Here is a 14026-nt window from a genome sequence, read left to right as displayed (position 1 = left end):
TTCTTGCAATTACAAGCGAATTACACGCTCAAACGCCACTCTCCGCATTTTCACTGACGCGCCGTAAAATATCGCATAAATTTGCGCGTATCTCCTCCCTTTTTTTCACGAACATTGATTTGTGCCGCCTCGTTTTGTCAATAATCAGCTGTTCCTGACGCGTGTTCGCGTGATCGCGTGCTTGGTTACTTTGAAGGAGTAATTAAATGGTCAACTCCTGTATAGCTCCTGTATCTGATCCGGATTTGTCTCTACTTTTAGAGATAAGCCCGCTCGCTAATATTAATGGAATAGCACTGCCTGATGTAGTAATACCCTCGAAAAAACTTTCCGCGTAAACGACGTTCATTAAGCGCCTGCTTTATTTCAAAGGCTATCTCTCGGATGTAAATTATTTTATCTCGCCGCGCGGGACAAGCGCATAGATAAGAAATTATATGGAATAAAACTTGCGTTTCCTTAAATATATATTTTGTGGCATTTTCATCGTTAAAGTTGAGATATGTTGGAAATATGTTGTAGGTACATCTATCGCCGAAGGAATTTAAAAGTAGAAAAGAACAAAGAATAACGCGAACAAGTTAAAGTAGAATACAAGAGATTATACATAATTTTAGAGCTCTCGAATTTTTTTACTTCCCGCAAAGTTTAATCTTGAAACGTTAATGATTCACATTAAGCTAAAAGGGACTACCTCATTACGTATGTACATAGAATTATGTCATATCGCTTGCGTAAAACTATGTAATAATGTAATAAGTTATTCTCGGTAATTATTCCATAATTCCTCTGTATCGAAATGCCAAAGTTAATCAGATGGGAATGAGGTTGTAAACGCACATGCAAACGGAACGGTTTCGCATTCTCAGTTATTTTAGTACCTATTTGCCCTTTTGCCAACTTTGAGCGTCTTCAAATATATCTTGACTGCCCTGTCTTTCGTGTATGCGTCCTATTTCGTAGTTCATCGTTAATATAGTCGTACACTCGTGTTCGTATCTCGGTTCGAGAACGAGTACCGCACTCGTGAGAACAAAAGACGAGCGATGTAATTCGCCGGAGGATGATCCCGCCGGCGCCGTATTCATTGTACTCACTTCGGATAGAGAAAAGCTAGAAGAGGTAGGTCGATAGGGTTATTTCGTTCTGCGAGGTTCGAGAGATTTGCAAACCAGCTTCGCAGACAAGTGAAAGAAGGAACTTTCTCTCCTTTCTCGAGAAATTCTTTATCTACGACTCTCGTAAATCAAATCGTCGAAACCTCCTCCCCTTCTCCGAGAGAACGATTAATCCCAAATTAAAAACGAATCGAATTACGGAAGAAACGAATCGAGTGGAATTCTTCTCGTTGAAAATGGATCTCGCTAGGCGAAGGGTTAAATTCTCCCTCTCCCCTCCTCTCCTCGCGAGTCGATCGCACTTGAATGGTCCGATAGAGTATCCGACAAGTACCCTGACTTTGCAATAATTCTCCCTTTTTCATCTCTTCTCTCCCTTCGTTTCCTCTCATTCTCACCTTTTCTCGTTATCGATCCGTCTGCCGCGAGCCGCGAGAGAAAGATGCCGAAAGGTGTGCTTCGTGCATGGATTTTAATTTCGTACTTTGTTAACTTTCGCAGTACGTTCGTTTATACGACTGGGAATCGTTCTTCCTAGTGTTCTTTTTAGTCTCTCATTAATTAATGCGGCATTTCTGCGTGCGCTTGCCATAGTCTCGCGTTTTTACTTTTTTAATTATATCTGTAATTGTTAAAAAGATTTTACGCGAATCTCTTTCAATTCATTTTATTGAGTGAGTTAGGTTAAAAAATGGCTTTGCGGATAAAATCGCTCACGCTCGCAAGAATGAACACGGTTAGGAGAGGTCGAAGGGTTAAATCGAGCATCAGTTCCGCATTGCGGTCCATTGCGTGGTTTACGCGCTATCTCTCGTCTTGGGATTGGGCTCGCTCGTCTCCTTATTGCGTACTTCGCCAAGGCTCTCACAAGTCCCTGACGAGCATCTCTTTGGAGGGCCTCGGGAACGGGAATAGTATGCGACGTAAGAGATAGAGCCGTTCGTGAATTATTGAGAGTGGCATGTACGACTCCGCTGCCAGCAACGTGGGGAGCATCGTCGCGGTCGTCCTGTCGCCGAGACGCCTCTTCGTCTGCATTCGGGATCCGCGATACGACTTAATGTTACATCAAACGATCGGTTTCGGCGAATGAAGGAAATTTAAAATTCACCTGGTCATTTTAAACTAGCATTTCGTAAGAGAAGAGAAAATATGTTTCCCCAAGTCTAGACAGAAAAAAAATAAGTGTCAAATCAAAACTTATATACTTAAACTAACGCGTTCATTGTTTCGTATATACGCAACAATTTATAATCTTCTTAGAAGAATTTAATAATTTTAAATTTCAACAATATTACAGTCTTATTTTAATATTGTAATTGTCACCTCAAGAATGTATAATTATTTAATTCTACTTTAAGAAAATTATAATCTTTGATTTAAAAATTTTCTATCTAACATTGTTCCTTTTCCATTCAAGAAAATTAAATCTTAAATCGTAAGAATATATTTTTCTCGATTGAACTATATAAAATGGCTTCATTCAAGTAAGCAATTATTCAAGCAATTATATTTTTCTTTAATTAACGCGATATAATCTCATTTCAAGATTTCCATGTTAAAACTAAATATATTTTCAAAACAAAAATATCCTTTTTTCTGTGTAATGTCATTTCTGAGAAATGTCATTTCTCTCTGTCTCACTTTGTGTGAAAATAATCGAATATATTATATTTATTACAACAGATATATATTGATTTTAATAGGACTTTAAAAATTGTCTTACTTTGGTGGACTTTGCACAATTGATAAAATATACATAAATAAACTAAATGATTAATGTATCAAGTGTATCGTTCGCTAGGAAATATCTTCGCTCGGGTGACATCAACGCGGATATCTCATATTTCCGCTCCACATCGATAGGCTGATGATGTAACGTATCATTCCGAACAGAAGCGAGTAATCTAAGAGATGGGTATATCACTCGTCTTCAGCTGAACAAATCGTATGGTTTCAGATCATCTTATAACGATTCTAATTGCGACGCTCATTAATGCTGATAATAATGAACATACGTTCTCGTTAAATTCTTCTAGCATATATGGATGAATGAATCACATCTGCCTAAAAAAGCACTAAAAATAAACACGGTAATATATTCGGAAAAAAAATATATATCAATTTTTACCATCTTCTCTCTCGAAACTTTCAGGTGAAACACGTAAAGCGTGCATAAATAATGGTAACATTGAAATTTTACGGTTAAAAACGTGCTGAACAAATTCATTTACGATCTAACGAGCGCGTCACGCATCGTCCCGCTAACCCGCCTTCGCCTCCCACGCAATCATCCGATGCGTCCAGCTAATTACATTACGCGACTGCCTCCCACGCGAGACGCATTCGTAAGACGAAATTATTTCGCGATTAGTAATTAAAAGTTCTGCTCAGAGAACGGGGTTTCTTTCCGATCTTTCCGGAAATGCGTTGGATATTAAATAGAGGATAATGAGTAGAGAGCTAATAAATTTATACGAGTTGGCCAGAATTGGCGCTTTCTCGCTCGATCGATCATCTCCCGTGGGTATTTGTTGTATTCGATGTAATCATATTGTATCGTATCCGACACGACGTCATGCGTCTCCATCCGCGCGTTTAATTTATGATATGCAAGAGCGAAACTACGTGATTTGCAAGCGTGTCTATCGCGCGGCTAGCGTGGGAGCGGGTTCCATCGCCGAGATCGACTTTTTATTGGGTCGACAGTTTTTTTTTCTACGCCGAAGCTTCAACGCGTAGCATGTGGCACACACAGTGGCGTATTCATTACCTGAAATATCCTCTCATAAATTTTCAAGCGGCCCGCTGAATCCTTGCCCGACTCGTGCATATCACTCGCGCGTGAGCCACGTCCTTTGGCAGTAAGTAAATTACTTCGAAGGTCAGTCCGTCGTACGATAAAACGTCGCGAATAAGCTTACGACGCAATAAGTCTTATATTAAATAAATTTCATTGTTGCGAGATTCATTTGTTTAAAGGCAAACAAAAGTAAATAAGCTCGTTGCCAAATTGCGACTCGTAACGCATACGATTCCTTTTATTTATCTTTCTCTCATACTTGCCGTCTTCTCTCTAAAATAACAAATATTCCATCTTAAAAATCTATATAATATTTAAAAAAAATACAAAAATAGTAAATAAAATTTTATTATATGAAAAAAATGAAGTAATTTAAAAATAATCCGATTAATTGTCATTTTTAATATTTTTCGCCGTATATTTAGATTTTTGCGATGAGACGTACATACGTCCCCGACACAACGAGGGGGATTTCATGCTGCGTGACATAGACTTAAAGCCGCGGATATCATGGATGCAAGAGAACGAAGGAGTAGGAGGGTAAAAGGAGGAGGAATATCAAATATGCTAGGACAGATGCATGGTCCCACAGTAGTTTGCCATTCTTGCCGGTTTCGCTCTTTCCGATACTTGTTCCCTTTAAACGTTTCCTCCTCCCTCCGTGTTCCTCCCCTTTGTACCTCCGTCTCTATCCAGCCACCTCTGCCCTCGGCGCTCTCTCCTTCTCGTCGTGCGTTTCTCGCGTCTACCACCCTCGCGGAGCCCTCTCGATCGGCCGTTTTTTTCCTCTTTCTCGCATAATTATAGTTTCCATTGTTGCATGCACGGATAGTATAGCCAGTTCATGATAGCTTGGGAGTATTTTTTACTACGTTACGCCGTTGTGCCTTTCGTGGAAAAAGTTCACGTTTCATGAACGTGTCTTTTATTATTTATTCCGCACCGCTAAAACCGCTTAATATGATTATGTGCATATATCTTCATTTACCATGTATATACATCTTCATAAACTTTTAGGAAAAAAAAATGATTTAACTGTTGGAGAAAGTACTGGTACATAGATCTTTGTACAAGTTTAAAAAAAAAACGTAATTAATAATAATTACGCGGAGACCACTGCGTGTATTTCAATTTGAATTTCGAGATGCTATGAGATTCATGTATATATTTATATTTTTGTAAACGGAGAAATTCCTGCGATTCTAGCTTCCCGGTCTCTTCTGCCGGATAAAGTATGCTCGATTTAGCTAAGACTCAAAATCCGGCTTAATGATTATGACGAGATGGGATACGATGGTTCATATGGATCTCCGCGATTCATCCTTTGTGAGTAATCCGGATTTAAATATTGAACTTTGGCTAGCTTCTTCCATCTTGCTCATGTTTAACGTAAACTTCTACATCTCGCGTCCTATCGCATTTCAATCTTCTTTTTATGTGTACTTTCTATACTATTCAAATATTTGCAACTTTTAAAGCAAGCGACCTTGAGTGCCTCACTATTTACGATCATGAGAAAACTCATATTTTATCGCAGGAACAATAACAATGTTTGTAAAGTCGACTCGGAAAAAATTAATACACAACTTGCATAATAAATAATTCTTTCTTAATAATTCTAACTATATGCGCGCATTTTGTAGGAAAATATTAAATTAATTAAAACATACATATTCTATAAATTTTTTTCTAATAGAGATTTATATGTGTGTGTGTGTGTGTGAGGTATAATTTTCGAGTATAATTTTAAAATAATTAATATTAATATGATTTTAATTGCATGGAAATGCATGCTACATTTTAATTCATTCGCGAAAAATTTGTTTCGAAAAATTAGACCCGTGATTTAAGTCAACGGTACATTATCTTTACGCGAATTTAGATTTGCACATTGGATCTTCGATCGGTGGTTGAGAAGATTGATTTTTATTACACTCGTCGAGACAATCTAAGAAGAATAAGACGAAAAGCCTTCCGCGTGAGACGAGAGACTACCTGCCTTCTCAAGCTTTATTCCTTCGAAGCGATAAATCATGCATTCGTAACGAAATAGTACGCTCAATAGTTTTTCGACAAACGATTCGGCGAGACCTGCCTTGCCTTTCGTTTCTCTTTTCGCTACGGGCCGGGTTTTGGGCTCGCGTTTCCCACGGGACCTCCGAGGAGGAACAAACACCCGAAATTCTCTCCTACGTCGGCTCCCCCTCGTCAGCACCTTTCGCGGATTCGATCGAAATCCACTTAACTCGCCGCCGCGACACTGATTCGATTTTCGAGATTCACCCGGTCTTCGGCTCGATACGCGCGCGTCCGAGGGTGAAAGAAAGAAGATGGAGGTCGGTGGTAGTGGCTCGTACGTGTGCTCGCGTAAACGTGTGCGAGAGCTTTCGATAGGCCCGACGAGAGTCGACGTGCACCGAGCGAGGGAGGGATGAAGGGGGAGGTAGAGAGCGCGATTAATTATGCAGAAAACGTGCGATCGATGAAGGAACATACACCCTTAAAATATTGATACCACGAACGGTCTCTACTACCATAACCGCCGCTTTCTCTCCGCTATTCTCTACCCTCGATCTAACAACCGCCGCCGAGGCCGAGGGGGCTGCTCGCCTGCCTCGCAGACTCTCTCGATTGTGTGCTCTATACCTGTAATATCGAATCCACCCAAGTGAAAAGTAATATTCGCCTCGGGACGTGGGCGGGCGTTCGGAAACTACCATATGCCTGCTTTCCGTGTTTCATCCATGTGCATACTTTATTATTATAGTCGCGGTAATTTTGCTTTGTCTCGTCACGTTGGCCGGCCGTTTGAACTCCTCGTGGAAACGAAGATCATTTTGGATCTTGATCCGAGTTTCTCGATTCGGATAAATTGGATCTAGTCCTCGCCTATCTTAGAGATCGTTTCTCGAGGATTTCGCAGCGCGAAGCAACGAAAAAGGCGGCATTTGCAGTTGGCGGTTTCGATTGTGCAAGAAACTGGTACACGGCGTTTCTCACAGGATCTCTCGTTTCTCTTTATTACATTCCAAATGACGTAGCGAGATAGTCAATCGTGCAGCTTCTTTTCATTCGGTATAATCACGTCTAATAACAGCGATTGCGACTGACGGAGAGAAGCCACGAATAGATATCCCTGTCTCTTTCCCTGTCTATTTTTTTTTTCTACGATGGCGCTAATCGTCTCCTTCTCGACATCAGCCCAAAGTATCCGGAGAGAATCTCGTCTTATTATTTCATAGACGCGCAAGAAGAGTTAATAGGAAAGTTCCGTTCGCGGGCGAGATTCCTGTCGCGGAACTTTTAAGTTCGTCAATGCCGCCGCGCGCCAACGATGAGAGGAGAGAGAGAGAGAGAAGGAAGAAGAAGGGGGAGAGGGGCGAGAGCGCGGCATTTTCACACTTTCCTTCCCCGAAGTTGGAGAAACTCGGCGCGAGGAAAGCCTGCCGCGAGAGGTTTCGCATTTTCTGCGGTACATTGAGCGGAACGCAAAGTTCTCACGCCGAGTTATATCGCGTTCCAATCAAAGGGAGAAACGATGCATACTTTATTCGCCGAAAGAAATGTCTCCTCTAATGCCTATTATCGTTTCCATGACACACCCTTCCGATGTTGCATAGTTGCAAATATTACGTCGAACATTTATCGAAATTTGTTGCACGATAAAGAAAGTTTGCGTTTGCTTTTTTTTAATACTGAGCAAAATTGCTACTATTAATTGTTACAGCAATGCAATATTGTATAAGAGCTGGAATGGGGTAATCTTTAATTATAAATTAATTTGTATAACGTTACATTTAGCTGTTTTGAAATTATAGTGCTGATGAAACATAAACAATATTACAAACTGAAAAATTTGCGACACTGATTTCTATCTTCCGAGTCACGTTTCTGCAACATGATGAAGTGTACTCGGCGGAACGCGATAAATTTATCGGCGGGAAATAACGGAGGAATTGAGCAGATGTATAAAAAATACACAAGTCTTACGTAACATGTATAAATAATTATAATATTTTTAGTATTATATATTTATTATAAACTTATTTCATATTTTTTAATTATGCCAAATTATATTTTATTAAATTTATATAGTTATAAAAATAGTTGTAACATTTAATTCGATTAAAATTGTCGAATCGAATCTTATCGGCTCTTTTTGTAAACGTGACGTTTCTTATTTCTAAAAGTCATGCATATCGATCGTCTGGCGTTTATTTTTATCGTATATTGAGATGAAAATAAACTCGAGAATTGGCACGAGAGATTCGATGGCGAGTGCGCATCAGAAATATTGGTCACGACCGATCCAATAGCGAAGACTTCAGCTGCTGAATTCCATCGCATTCATAATTTTTGCGTTATATTTTCGGCGAATCCGTCGGATCTGCAGAATAAATCATTCTCTCTCTCTCTCTCTCTCTCTCTCTCTCTCTCTCTCTCTCTCTCTCTCTCTCTCTTCTCGGCCGCACGTAATTACGTAACCTACGACTTTCGCAAGCGCGCATTCCCGACTGTAAACGTGAGTGTAACTTGCTCGAGCACTTTTGACGTGTAAACTCGCAATAGAATTATATCTTCGTGCGAGCTAACACGCGTATATATTAAGATATGACTCAGGGATTGAAAGGGTTAATTACAATATGCATCGCACCTAGTGTCTTATCTGTTTATTAGTTTAGACCAACGCGATTATAAATTCTCCGCCGAGGTTCCCGCTGCAAGAACGCTTCTTTCAGGGAAGAAGGACCTATCTTGAAAGTATCTCGCGTCAAATGATCCTAGAGGAATGAAGAAATTGCGCCGGTTACCGCCGTTTGATCGCGAACGATGAAAGCGTTTTCGCACGATGGAGAAGACCATTGTCCTTGCGCCGGAGCCGGTTTCGAAAGCTGAAAAAAATCGCCGATACGAGGGTGGGGCGGCGAGCAGAAAGGAAGAGAAAGAGAGAGAGAGAGAGAGAAATAGTTATACTCGCGGTTGTACTTGCCTTCCTTCTAGTCGGAGATGAAAACAGTCCGAGGAATCTTTCTCACGACCCGGGGGCATCCTGGGATCATCGTGTCGAAGAACTGCGAGCTGAAATGAAAGGGAAGGAGACGACTAAAACGAGAGGACTAGCTTTCCTTCTCGCTCACGCTCCGGATGTTCCGCTCGTTTATTACGTCGTCGTTTTATCCGATTTTCGCGAACGTCGAGCATCATGCGCGGGCTTCATCGACGTAAACGTGTAGGAATTTTTAGAATTTAGCGCGGCGACAAAAACGCGCCATGTCATCGTGCGACTGACGTCTATTTCTATATCGAAGATCTCGTCTCTATAGTAATCGCGATTTCGGTTCGGCGTGTCTGGGGCATATTTACGCTCGCGTTCTTTTTTCACAGCCGTGAGATCGTCGACGCTTCCGTCTTGTACGCTTTTTCGTCATAATATAATATAATTGCGCGGTTTTTTCTTGTTCTTTCAGATCGCGATATAAACGCATCATTGTTCTCTCCCATGTTTTTGCGTCTATAAAGCAAAGCACCTCTGGTAACGATAAATTCTCCATCCGCGCTTCCTCGCTCTCTTCCTTTCCTTCGTCTTCTCCTTACCATTTTCTCTCTCTCTCTCTCTCTCTTTCTTTCATTTACTCTCACTCATGTATTCTCTCTTTTCATCCAAAGTTGCTCATGATTTCCGTTCGTTCACCCTTTCCGGTCATCACCCTTTCTTCTCCCGCTGCCTCCACGAATCCGACATTGTTGTCTCCTCGCAACTCATTTCCGCGACTTCTTCTCGAGATCGTTTACCGCGCAGTGACAATCTCTTAACAAATTAGAGATGAACATCTACCTTTTTTCAAGAGAAGGAGTGAGGAAATTCAAAGAAAAAAGTGTAAACAGATTTATTTCTTAACATTTTTAACGAATAAGCGTGCGATTCATTTAAAATGTTAAACTTGATATTTCTTAAGTGCATGTTTTTGCTTGCAATTCTTAAGCTTGCCGCGAAATTTTAACAAGCTGCAATTTCGTACCGTCATTTCTAACTTTTACAATTATATCTTCGAGGACGATGCGCAAAGTGATTTCGCTAATGGAGAAAGATGCATCGCGTTCGCAAATAAGCGACATGGAGATCCGTGAAGGATTTATCGTTGGCCGACTCCATGTAGAAAATGCATCGCGTAATCGTCGAGTTTTGTCGTACCGCGTTTAGAAATGTTCTCACAGTCGGTCGTTCGTCATCGTCAAAGTGAATCTCGCCTTACAGTTGCGATTCGCGTGACGTCTTAATTCCGTTCTTATAATTCCATCTCACACGCTGTGCCGTCAACTCGATAAAAGCCGGTCAGCTAATAATATCGTAAGTTTGATACATGCGAAGCTTGTTTCTGGAAGAGGGATTAAGTGGTCTTTAAAAACGGATTACTTGTTTGATATAATAAAAAAAGATACTAATGAAAAAGTAAAATAAATATTAATAGAGAAGTAGTTTGAAGAATAATTTTAAGAATCTTTTAAGAATAATCATATATTCATATTGAGATTTTTTTTATTAAATTTAATAAAATCAGAATCGAATTTAATAGCTGAATTTTTAAAAGCAGAATCCCTGAAAATTTGGCACTATTTTAAGATGCAATAAGAAATTCGAGTCTGTCTTGTTTTAGATTGGCAGGCACATTTGTCATATTTTATTAGGTCGGATAGATACACGATCGTGTGTGGGCTTAATTGACAAGCGGAATTGGTAAACTCGTTCACATTGTGCAGGACAACAAGGTTGGCGTGTCGGGTAATACGGTTTCCTCTTAAAAACAAGGCGAACCAATCGAACCAGTTTCCGTGGAACGAGCAACGTGCACGATATTATCTAATTTCTGAATTATTTATCGCACCTTGCCCTTCTTCCACTGAAATCGTGAGTCGTTTTTGTATTTCGCTATCGATTTACGGCGCGATTACGATTATTTAATGGTACGAATGTTTAATTATTTCCGCCATGTTTTTCGTTTTGCTTTTGTCGACCATTTGTTCGCGATATTTGCTTTGTCTTTTGATCGGATAAACGCTGGTTCCATTCAAACGTTGTGTATCTAGAGATTTTGGCAATTTAAAATTATTTATTTCTCGAATGAATGATTTTATTTAAAAAAATAATTTTCTTACTTAATCCGAGCGTATAATTAGAATATTTTATTTAAAAAAATAACTTTTTTATTTAATCCAAGTATGTATCTTTGACAGTAACAACTTTCGGAAGATATAATATGATATTTCGAGCCAAGATGTATTTAAACGTGTCGCGTTTGCGGTAGAACCGTGCTGGATATCTCGAGCATCCACGCTCATTTCGTCGTCACAGGAACCGGGTGTACGAGAGCAACCGAACGATCGATAACACGGATAATCGAACGTCGAACGAGGACATGCCCGCCTCGAGCGTTTCTGGTTCCTCTCCAAAGTCGCGAATAATACCGCGGGTCGTGCTCGATAATCGCTTTTTCCAAGTCTTCGCAGAGTGGATTTCGATAGTGCGAAGAGACACGTCGACACCCGCGTCACAAATGTTCGCCAATCCGAGATGACATCGTAAAGCGTCATTTAATAGCGTCTCTGTTAGCCTTTCACGTTCGGGACCACTTTTGAGTGTATCGTCTTGTCTGCTCTTATTGAAAGAGCCATCATATGCCAATTTAAAAATTACGATCTTGTCATTAAATTTGTTTTACTCATGAGACTTGAAATCTCCTTCTTTTTGATAAAAATTCAGTCAATTTAAAAATGTTTCATTTTCTTAAATGATACAGATGGAGATCAATGAGTAACGTTACGCGATGACATAACTTACAATTAACGCAGTTACGGTATGTAATTGTCTATCAAATCTGTTCGATACAGGATAGAACGTAAATTGAATCGCAGCCTTTCACGTTCAGGATCACTTTTGAGCGTATCGTCTTGTCTGCTCTTATTGAAAGAACCATCATGTGTCAATTTAAAAATTACGATCTTGTCATTAAATTTGTTTTACTCATGAGACTCGAAACCTCTTTCTTTTTGATAAAAATTCAGTCAATTTAAAAATGTTTCATTTTCTTAAATGATACAGATGGAGATCAATGAGTAACGTTACGCGATGACATAACTTACAATTAACGTAGTGACGGTATGCAATTGTTGTCTATCAAATCTGTCCGATACAGGATGGAACGTAAATTGAATGGCAGTCTTTCACATTCAGGATTACTTTTGAGCGTATCGTCTTGTCTGCTTTTATTGAAAGAACCATCATATGTCAATTTAAAAATTACGATCTTGTTATTAAATTTGTTTTACTCATGAGACTCGAAACCTCCTTCTTTTTTAAAATTATAAAAATTCAGTCAATTAAAATTTTTAAAATTATAAAAATTCAGTCAATTTAAAAATGTTTCATTTTTTTGAATGATACAGATGGAGATCAATGAGTAACGTTACGCGATGACATAACTTACAATTAACGTAGTTACGGTATGCAATTGTTGTCTGTCAAATCTATCCGATACAGGATAGAACGTACATTGAATCGCATTTCCCTCGTTATGAGAAAATACAATTGGGTATTTATACGCACTTGCGGCATACGTTGCGAAATTAGCAATTAGCGCTAACGGCCTCGTTGCATCTTCATCATGCGGCTTAATTCAAAATAAGACAGAACGATGCGCAAAGCGCTAACAGTGAATTCTGGGATGTAGCCAGAGAGCTACGAAGCTAATACCATTAACTCAACAATTGCTAAAGTGGCAATTAGACTTCGAAGACGAAGCCGTGTGTGTGACACTTGGAACTGAGATTCGATTGTATATATATGTGGAATGACACGAGACTTGGAAACTTGTACGCGGTGACGACAAAAATATATGTAACACTTTTTAAGCATTGCATAATTTTTTATACTTTTATGTGTTTGTCTTATTTTCGAGTAATAAATCTATTTTAAGATAATATTTTTCTAAATTGAATTGAATTTTATATTATATATATTATATAATATATAATATATAAACGCATTTTTTTTCAATTTGTTTTCTCGTAGACTGTTGCTTGAAAAAATTATTCGTACAAATTTTGAAAGCGATAAGAAGACGCGATATCTACTCAAAGTATTCTCTAAGCGTGCATTTTTGCGTACAAAACATCTCTGAGCCAACAATCAAAATAGAATTTGGCGATACCGGTAGATCCTCCGAGTCTTAAGATTGTCTTCGACTCAATTTCCACGATTATCCTTACATAAATACATTCCTCGTGGTGTCAAAAACGGATCCGTCGCGATAAGGAGATTTCGAGCTGGCTTGAAAAATAATCATTAGGGGATGTTTGAGGGTTACACACCGTTGGCGGTCGTGGTACCAGCTTTTCAAGTCCTTTAGCCGACGGTGACGGTCGCCTTCGACTTTCTCGAAGCCCTTCGGCATCCGAGGAGGGTAGAGATCGCCCTATAGAACGGTCGAGGGTTCGGTGGTGGAAGAAAAGCGGTTGCCCTCGAGAATTCCACCCTCCCTCCCTACCTCCTCCAAGGGTCATGTAGGTGTTAATCGCGACGTGTGTGCGAGACGCCGAACGTAGAGGAGAACACCGGGATCGGGTAGTAAGCCGCGAAATATCGACCGTAGATGTTGTTGATGCAAACGGTAACCATGGGTGACTCGGCTAGGTTGACCAATTGCAGTCTTCACGGTGGCCGTACACGACCAATCGGCTCGCGGTACGCTGCCGGTTTTTTGATTGGGCGATACCAGGGATAAGAGACCAGTTCGAGGCCATCGGGACTCACAAATGAACGTGGACACTCGAAGCGGAGAACATCGGCCTGCTGCTGCGACCGTGCAAAGTGCCCGTCGTCGTTCTTGGTCGAACTTGGTCACCATCGTCGTCCATCACCTCGCTCGTCCTCTTATCGCGTAACGCGACCCACGGATAGCGATTCGGATTTTGTGTCTATCTCTCGGTTATCGGTATCGCCGAGCCCCTTCTGCGTAAGATTCTTTTATCAATCAGCTTTAAGGTCTGGAGCTTGACTTCCAACATGACCACTGCACACTACTGTGGATGCACTTGATGTTTCGCTTTA

The 14026-nt window shown here is 40.1% G+C and overlaps 1 protein-coding gene across 5 annotated transcripts in view; it reads left to right on the top strand.

The window, feature by feature from the left end:
• Positions 1-14026, top strand: part of Hnrnp-k (Heterogeneous nuclear ribonucleoprotein K) — an 86122-nt gene that overhangs the window by 9201 nt on the left and 62895 nt on the right. The window contains exon 1 of one of the 5 annotated variants that reach the window (XM_083102650.1): positions 13730-13931. The exons of the other annotated variants lie outside the window; for them this stretch is intronic. The gene's annotated coding sequence lies outside the window, so the exon portion shown is untranslated. Of the gene's footprint in view, positions 1-13729; positions 13932-14026 lie in introns of those variants that run through there. 5 annotated transcript variants of the gene reach the window in all.

The sequence above is a fragment of the Camponotus vicinus genome, unplaced genomic scaffold (genome assembly GCF_025532165.1).
Source record: "Camponotus vicinus isolate PSW18456_S1 unplaced genomic scaffold, iyCamVici1.0 SCAF_6, whole genome shotgun sequence".
Taxonomy (NCBI): Eukaryota; Metazoa; Arthropoda; class Insecta; order Hymenoptera; family Formicidae; genus Camponotus; species Camponotus vicinus.
The sequence above is the reverse complement of the archived record's forward strand: the minus strand, read 5'-3'. Positions and strand labels throughout refer to the sequence as shown.